The 7,902-nt window shown below is 51.2% G+C and overlaps 1 long non-coding RNA gene across 1 annotated transcript; it reads left to right on the plus strand.

The window, feature by feature from the left end:
- Nucleotides 1–5,039: 5,039 nt before the first annotated feature.
- LOC133238853 (uncharacterized) lies at nt 5,040–6,555 on the plus strand. The gene is made up of 2 exons (XR_009733660.1): nt 5,040–5,531; nt 5,727–6,555. It is a non-coding gene; the product is annotated as an uncharacterized LOC133238853 (long non-coding RNA).
- The last annotated feature ends 1,347 nt before the right edge of the window (nt 6,556–7,902 follow it).

Raw genomic sequence — 7,902 nt, forward strand, 5'->3', positions numbered from 1 at the left:
GTAAATGCACAGCTTGCCACAATTATAATGAGTCAAATAGAATAGCTGAAAATCACCAAAAATCTATGCAAAAATGGGTGCATCATGCAGCAAGTCGATCTCCTTGCATCTGGACTTTGCAGTCGAACAGCCAGATCTCAGAAACAAGAAAGTGCACACGCACACGTGTGCATAAGCCTATTGTACATTCTGGTAAAGAGTCTGGAAAACACAGTTTAAAAATAATTTAAAAAACACACAATACTCTTCATTGTAAGTTCCAGACAACCAGTTGACTCTCACAGAATACTTCTGTTGATTTTTGGAGAACTCTTATATCTATTGGTAACCTATACTTGTAGGTGACCAGCAAGGGTCCTTTCCACACGTTGGTGGATTTCCTCATTATTATTATTTTTTTTTTTGCCTTAATGGATAAGACAAAAGTGAAGCCACAAAACTCAGTCTGATCTTTTCTTGCTTGTCAGTGATTTCTGTCCTGAATCGGATCTTAGTTTTCTAATACGAAAAGAGTATTTCCTCCATTTTCTTGTGCTGTTGGGTGTATTGGCTTCAACACAGTATTGAGCACAATCAGCACATTTTCTCTACCCTTTTACTGAGTCGAGACACTCCAGAAAGCAGTACAGCTGGGGTATAAACACTCCTGCTCGGGCCCTGTTCAAGCCACACCTCACAGGACTGACAGAGTGGGAGCGATGGTTGGCGGCCATTGTGGGTGGAACCAGGAAAGAGGAGACACAGGGGGTCTGAGGCACACACACAGCCCCTGACACCAAGGCCAGGGATTAACTATGGCTCTAGAACAACAGGCTCATGCATCAGGTTCACAAAGGGAGAGTGAGCGTCTGAGAGGAGCTGGGAGATGAACGCGGAAGGAAGAGGCAGAAGCGTGGGCAGTGCTCGCGTTGCAGGACTCTAAAACAGGCGGCGGGCATGAGGCTGCTGCTGAGCTGCTGAGGCCTCTGCCTCTGGGAGGCCCGGGTGTGGGCTCCGCTGTCTGCTGCCCTGGGCTCACTTTGGCCTGGTTCCTGGGTGCTGCATCTGGGCCCTGCAGGGTCTCCTCCTCTGTTAGTCTCCTCTCCACTCCTCTCGCTTGCTGAGCCTCTCTTACCAAAGAGAACTCTGAAATAGCTCTTTATTAAAATCCATTCATTCCAAAGTTCTTAGGCAGCATTATAAATACTGGTTTTAAACACTAGCCAGAGGATTATAGATAAAATAGAAACTATTTCCCAATGAAATTTCATCTAAAAATATACCAGCTCAGCTCTCACCCATTTTAGTGAAGCGCATCAGAGGGCGTGCTGGACCTGTGTCCGGGTGAAGGGCACTTATGTCTCTTTATGTTATTCCCAGGAATTACTCAAGAGTAGATGAAAACAAAACAAGGGAGTTGTCTATAAAAAAAAATGAGCACATAAACAGGCCTTCTCAGTCACGGAAAACACTTTTCTGCCTAAATTCGAATGGACCAGGACAAAAGGTGTGCGGGCCCGGAGGGGACTTGGACCTACCCACCGGGGTGGACATTACTGCTCACGTCGCTGGAAAAACCTGTACTGCAGAGTCCTGGGAGCAGTTCCCTTTGTCTTTCATTCTTCCCTTGACCTCTGAAAGCCTTTCTCTCCCAGAATTTAGGTAGTGGTTCTGGAAGAATCTGCAGAGGCAGCCTGGCTGACTGGGCTGCTTAACTCCATTCAAGTCAGTGAAAATGAACAGATCGCTTAGAGTCATGGGTACTTGATTTCATTCTCCATTTGCAACAGTGAAATTTGCTTGATAGCATGGTTAAATATCCCCCAATTATAATTAATTCTAATTAGCCAATAAAATCTTAGTGCACTAAAATCTTGATTAACCAGAACTGAAATAGCCAGAATTGCCATGCTGTATTCTATTTTTAAGAGAGCGACAGATCGAGTAGAAATACAATCTAAAACCAGATTGTGATACAAATTTCAGGCAACATTCTGGGATTGGTTTAGCACTGCTCTCACCTGGAATGCAAGCCACATTCAAATTTGCCCATGGGAACCATGCTTTGGCTGGCCAGTCCCTTCCTCTGTCCTGCCATGCCCAAGTCCCCTGACCCCTTTGAAGCCGTTTGGTGTTGTTTCAGGGGGGCAACAAAGAGCGCTGGTACCATAGTTCTTAGTCTCAGTGTAGAAAATAATTTAGTGAAACAAAGTGGTAGATAAGAAGTGATTTATTAGAACAGGATGTTTGTGAGGTTTGCAAATAGGTGGGTGAGAAATGCTGTGCCCCAGAACTTACTGGGCTACAGATTTTTTTAATTAAGCTATGCATTCTTGTCTGTGCTGGGTCTTCCTTGCATGGGCTTTTCTCGAGTTGTGGCAAGTGGGGGCTACCGTCTAGCTGTAGTGTGCGGGCCTCTCATCGCAGCGGCTTCTCTCGTTGCAGAGGACAGGCTCCACGGCGTGTGGGCTCCAGTCACTGTGGCATATGGGCTCAGGAGAGCCCAGGCTCAATGGTTGTGGCACACGGGCTTAGTGGCTCCGCACAGTGAGATCTTCCTGGACCAGGGCTGGAACCTCCATCTCCTCCATCGGCAGGTGGATTCTTCCCCACTGAGCCACCAGAGATGGGCTACAGTTTTATAATCAAAGGAAAAGTGGGGAGAGGGAGAACTTGTCTTTCTTGAAAAGATGTCATACTTCCATCATCAGCTCCTCCTCTAGGCTGAGCAAGGACTTTGCTCGTTCCTACGTAGTCAAGCTAGGTCCACTAGTTGCTGTTTTCTGGGCAGAGATCGTGTTTGAGGGAGCATTAACTTACTGAGCTCAATGGGCAGTATGTGGGTCCCATGCTGTCACTGCTCCTTGTTTGAGGGCATGTCTGATGCTTCCGCAGCATGGTTTTGTTGCTGAGCAAGCTTGCTTGGTGTTGTGGTTAAGCAAATCCGCTTTCTTGAGTAACCATTAACTTACAAGGGTCTCTCCTATTTTCTTCTACTTATAACCTCCAGCAGGATTAACTATTTAATCATCTACTTTGTCACTTCTGTCTCTATCACCTCCACACCCTGGGAGTGTCACGTCTTCCCCTCTCCTTCCTGGCGGGCCTCCTTCCAGCCTATATTTCTGCCTCAGTCAGTTCAGTTCAGTTGCTCAGTCATCTCCGACTCTCTACAACCCAGATGTCCCATATTCCTGCCTGGACCCAGCCAATCCTGTTCATTTCAAACAATGGACTGAAGGCCAAGCTGGTATCCTTCCTTGACCTTTGTTTTCACTGTCTTTGATGAATACACCAGGTTTGCCTAGGAGAGTTTAGGACAAGACACACCTTCCACCCCCCATCCCAATACTCTTGCACCTCACAGGCCACATGCCCCAATTCTCAAGAAACAACTCAGAGGGAGTGGGGAGAGCTGAGTGGGTGTGCTGTCTGGGCGCTAAGTGGCACCTCCCAGGTGGGCAAAGCCTGAATAGGTAAGGCCTGTGTAACTGCCCCTGGCTCACCTCCCACACAAAGGGGAAAGGAGGCATCACTCTGACCCGTAGCCCAGACTGCATGGAGCACGTTTGGAATGGCAGTCCTTCTCTCCCCATTATTGGGTAGGTTAATTTCACGTGGAAAGGAGGACACCACCCACCTGAAAGTGGAAATGACCCTGGAATCCCCTCTGGAGCGAATAACTGTCCCAGTCTGGGCCACCCATTCCTGGCCGTAAGGCTGGGGGCGGGGGGGGGGCATGTGTGTTTGTGTGTGTGTGCGTGTGTGTCTGTGTCCATTTCCCAAGATTTCCTTTCCCCAAACTCTTCCCTGGTATCCTGACTGCACACTCCCCTTGACCCCACCCCCCACCCCCGCACTCCCCAGCACTGTCCCTGGGCGGGACAAACTTCGGAGTCCTGGCAACCAAGATCCCTACAGAGAAACGAGCAGGCCCACCTCCCAACAAAACAAAAAAGGTCTAACAAGGACGTGAAGACTTTAGTTGGCTGCAGGACTTTTGCAGCGAAATGGAGCTAAGATAAATAGTAGTATGGAGGCCACTGAAAGTGAAAGTCGCTCAGTCTTCTCCGACTCTGCCACCCATGGACTATACAATCCATGGAGTTCTCCAGGCCAGAATACTGGAGTGGGTGGCCTTTCCCTTCTCCAGGGGATCTTTCCAACCCAGGGATCGACCCCAGATCTCCCGCATTGCAGGTGGATTGTTCACCAGCTCAGCCACCAAGGAAGCCCAAGGCCACTCAGTTCAGTTCAGTTCAGTCGCTCAGTCCTGTCTGACTCTTTGCGACCATGGACCATGCGACCATGAAGCGCAGCACGCCAGGCCTCCCTGTCAATCACCAACTCCGGGAGTTCACTCAGACTCACATCCATCGAGTCAGTGATGCCATCCAGCCATCTCATCCTCTGTCGTCCCCTTCTCCTCCTGCCCCCAATCCCTCCCAGCATCAGAGTCTTTTCCAATGAGTCAACTCTTCACATGAGGTGGCCAAAGTACTGGAGTTTCAGCTTAGCATCATTCCTTCCAAAGAACACCCAGGGCTGATCTCCTTCAGAAGGGATTGGTTGGATCTCCTTGCAGTCCAAGGGACTCTCAAGAGTCTTCTCCAAAAAAAAAAAAAAAAAAAGAGTCTTCTCCAACACCACAGTTCAAAAGCATCAGTTCTTCGGCGCTCAGCTTTCTTCACAGTCCAACTCTCACATCCATACATGACCACTGGAAAAACTATAGCCTTGACTAGACGGACCTTTGTTGTCAAAGTAATGTCTCTGCTTTTCAATATGCTATCTAGGTTGGTCATAACTTTTCTTCCAAGGAGTAAGCGTCTTTTAATTTCATGGCTGCAGTCACCATCTGCAGTGATTTTGGAGCCCCCCAAAATAAAGTCTGCCACTGTTTCCACTGTTTCCCCGACATATTAAATGATGACGGTCCCTTCTTGGTCATTAGTATTCACTTAGCTAAAGCTGAAACTCCAGTGCTTTGGCCACCTCATGTGAAGAGTTGACTCATTGGAAAAGACACTGATGCTGGGAGGGATTGGGGGCAGAAGGGGACGACAGAGGATGAGATGGCTGGATGGCATCGCTGACTCGATGGACATGAGTCTGACTGAACTCCGGGAGTTGGTGATGGACAGGGAGGCCTGGCGTGCTGCGATTCATGGGGTCGCAGAGTCGGACACGACTGAGCGACTGAACTGAACTGAGAAAACCGTAATTCGTTGGGAGTCCCTGTTAGAGAAAACCTTACGCTGAAGATGAAACACTGCAAGTATCTTGTATCCGTGTTGAAGATAACCTGCACAATGATGCTTAGGCCCAAAGGCCGAGGCCCCCGCGCATGCGCAGAGCTGACTCCCCGCCAGGGACGAGGCGGAGGGGTCCCACGCAGGCGCAGAGCTGAACGCTGGCGCACCGCCAGTCTCGGCTGACAGGAGAGGTGACTGGGTCGAGTTGGAGGGGTTGCGGCGGACACTCTGGGGAGAAGGCCCAAGATGATGGTCAGGAGAGCTGAGGGGCGGGCGCTGTGCCGGCTGGAAACCCAGGTAGAGCGTCTGCCTCCGAACTAGGCAGTCCTAGAAGGCCTCGACCGAAGCGGCCGGGAGCGCGCGCCGGCGGGGCGGCGGAGACTGCGCAGGCGCGGGAGGCGGCGGCCCAGGCGCGCGCGGGTTGCATGCTCGCGGGCTCTGGGCAGGTTGAGAGGCCTCCCCGCCTGCTGTCGCCTGCCCCGCTCTCCGCAGGGTTGTTTGTGGTCTGCAGCCGCTGCCAGCCAGGAGCCTCCGCTGGGAGCCGGCCCTGCCGTTCACGCGGAGCAGCTCGGGCGCGGCCTGCCTCCGGTGCGCTCTGTCCTCCCAGGCCGCGAGCGACGCTGACGCCATCGGAAGGCGACCGGAAGCGCCGCCGCTGACGCCATCGGAAGGCGACCGGAAGCGCCGGCGCCGCGTGGCCCTGTGCCCGGTCCCCGAACCCTCTCCGCGCGCTCTCTCCGTGTCCCGTCCTTGGTTCCCTTCTCTGATTGCAAAGTGGGTCTCTTTGACCTATTTCTGAGCCCCATGGGGAAGGATAAGAAGCGGAGTAGCAGGCGAGGGAGCAAGGAGGAGTGAAGGAAGGGCCTCCTGCAGACTGTCTGCTATCAGGCCACGCTCCGGTTGGGACAGAGGCGCGGGTGAATTTGTCTCTTTCAAATAGACAAGTGTTTTACGCTTTCACATTTACATTTAGTGTATCTTCCCCACTGTTGAGTGACTTCCCTGGCCAGCAAGGAGATCACCCAGGATGACCCACCTCCCGGGGGCTCGGCCCTAGGTGTCCTGTCGGAGAGCTGGGGTCCTGGAAAGACGGTTTGGAGAGGGTGTGTGCCTGGCGTCTGCCCTCTTTTCTCGCAGCCCCTCCTAGCTAAGGTCTTCCGTCTCAGACAGTACTGTGTAGGTTTAGCCTCTCCGACTTCTTCCAGTTCTCTAGGCACCCGTGACCTCGTGCACCCAGAGGAAGGTGCATGGGCCATGGGACAGTGAGTGGGAGGAGTGGATAAGACTGGGCATTTGTGCAAAATAAACGTTGACATCTTAAGCCGGTGTGTTTGCTTTATGTCTTTCTTTTAACCGTCATTTCAAGCCTATGGTTTTTGTAAGTCGTTTCAAGGATTGTAGTTTGTTCTAAATCAGAAGCACTCTGAAGTTAATAGATCAGCAGAGTCTCAAACTGGATGGGGAGGGAATGCAAGTAGAGTGCTTTTGAGAAGTTCTGATCTAAAAATACGCCCCAAACCACCATTTCTGGCCACCTCCCCAGGGTGGTGGTGGTTCAGTCGCGGGGTTGTGTCCAACTCTTTGCAGCCCGGTGGACTGCAGCATGCCAGGCTTCCCTGTCCTTGACTGTCTCCTAGAGTTTGCTCATACTCATATCCATTGAGTTGGTGGTGTCATCCAGCCATCTCATCCTGCCATCCCCAGGGTAAATGATGCGTGTTGTGGGACAGTTGCTTTGAGGCTATGCAGCATCCTGTTTCTTTTCAACTTTTTGCCTAGTAAATAAATATTAGGAGACTGTTTCCCTAATGGTGATACTCTGTTTCCCTCATTCCTTGTTTATTTTTGGCAGCACCTGGTGGTATGTGGGATATGTAGGATCTCAGTTCCCCAACCAGGGATCAAGCTCATGCCCCCGTTCCTTGGAATACAGTCTTAACCGCTGGACTACCAGGGAAGTCCCTCTTTCCTCATTTATTAATAAGACTTTTCTGTAGGAGAACACTGCTCCTTCCATATTTATTTTTTTGAATGTTTTTATCAGTGTGGACCCAGACGGTATGATCTACGGGAGATTAGTCAGTACTGGCACACTCATTACATTATAAGTAAAGATTATTTTTGCTTCAGATCATTCCGGCTTTGGCCATTAGGAGCTCTCTCAGACTCCTTGGTGTGTGTGTGGCGGGGGGTGGGGGGGGGTGACCTGTGACTCCGTGAAGTTCTCCAGGCTGACCTTTCCAGCAGCCTGTTTGCAGGTGAGGAAGTTGTGGGAGAAGCCGTGCAGACTGCCGGTCCTGGGAGAGGGGATTTACTACGTAAACGGCCAAGTCAAAGGATGAAGGTGGCGGTAACGGTAATAGTGGCCATCTGCTGGTGTGTTGGGTAGTGGGTGAAGCACTTGGGGCACAGTTTTTATTAAGCCCGCATCATAAACCTTCATTTTCCTGGTCACCCATGAGGAGACTGAGTCGGGGGGGTTTGGGGCCTGAGCTGGGTTCTCTCTGCAGAAGAGGAGGACAGGCTCCAGGCACTCTGCCTTCCCTGTTTGCCAGGCATCTGCACTGGGAGGGCATCCCCACTGGGAGGGCAGTGCTGTGCTTACCTGTATCCTTGGCGACGGTGCCATCCTTGTGGGGCGTCTGATAAAAAGGGCCCTTTCTGTGTG

Source organism: Bos javanicus, chromosome 25 (assembly GCF_032452875.1).
Source record: "Bos javanicus breed banteng chromosome 25, ARS-OSU_banteng_1.0, whole genome shotgun sequence".
NCBI classification, from domain to species: Eukaryota; Metazoa; Chordata; class Mammalia; order Artiodactyla; family Bovidae; genus Bos; species Bos javanicus.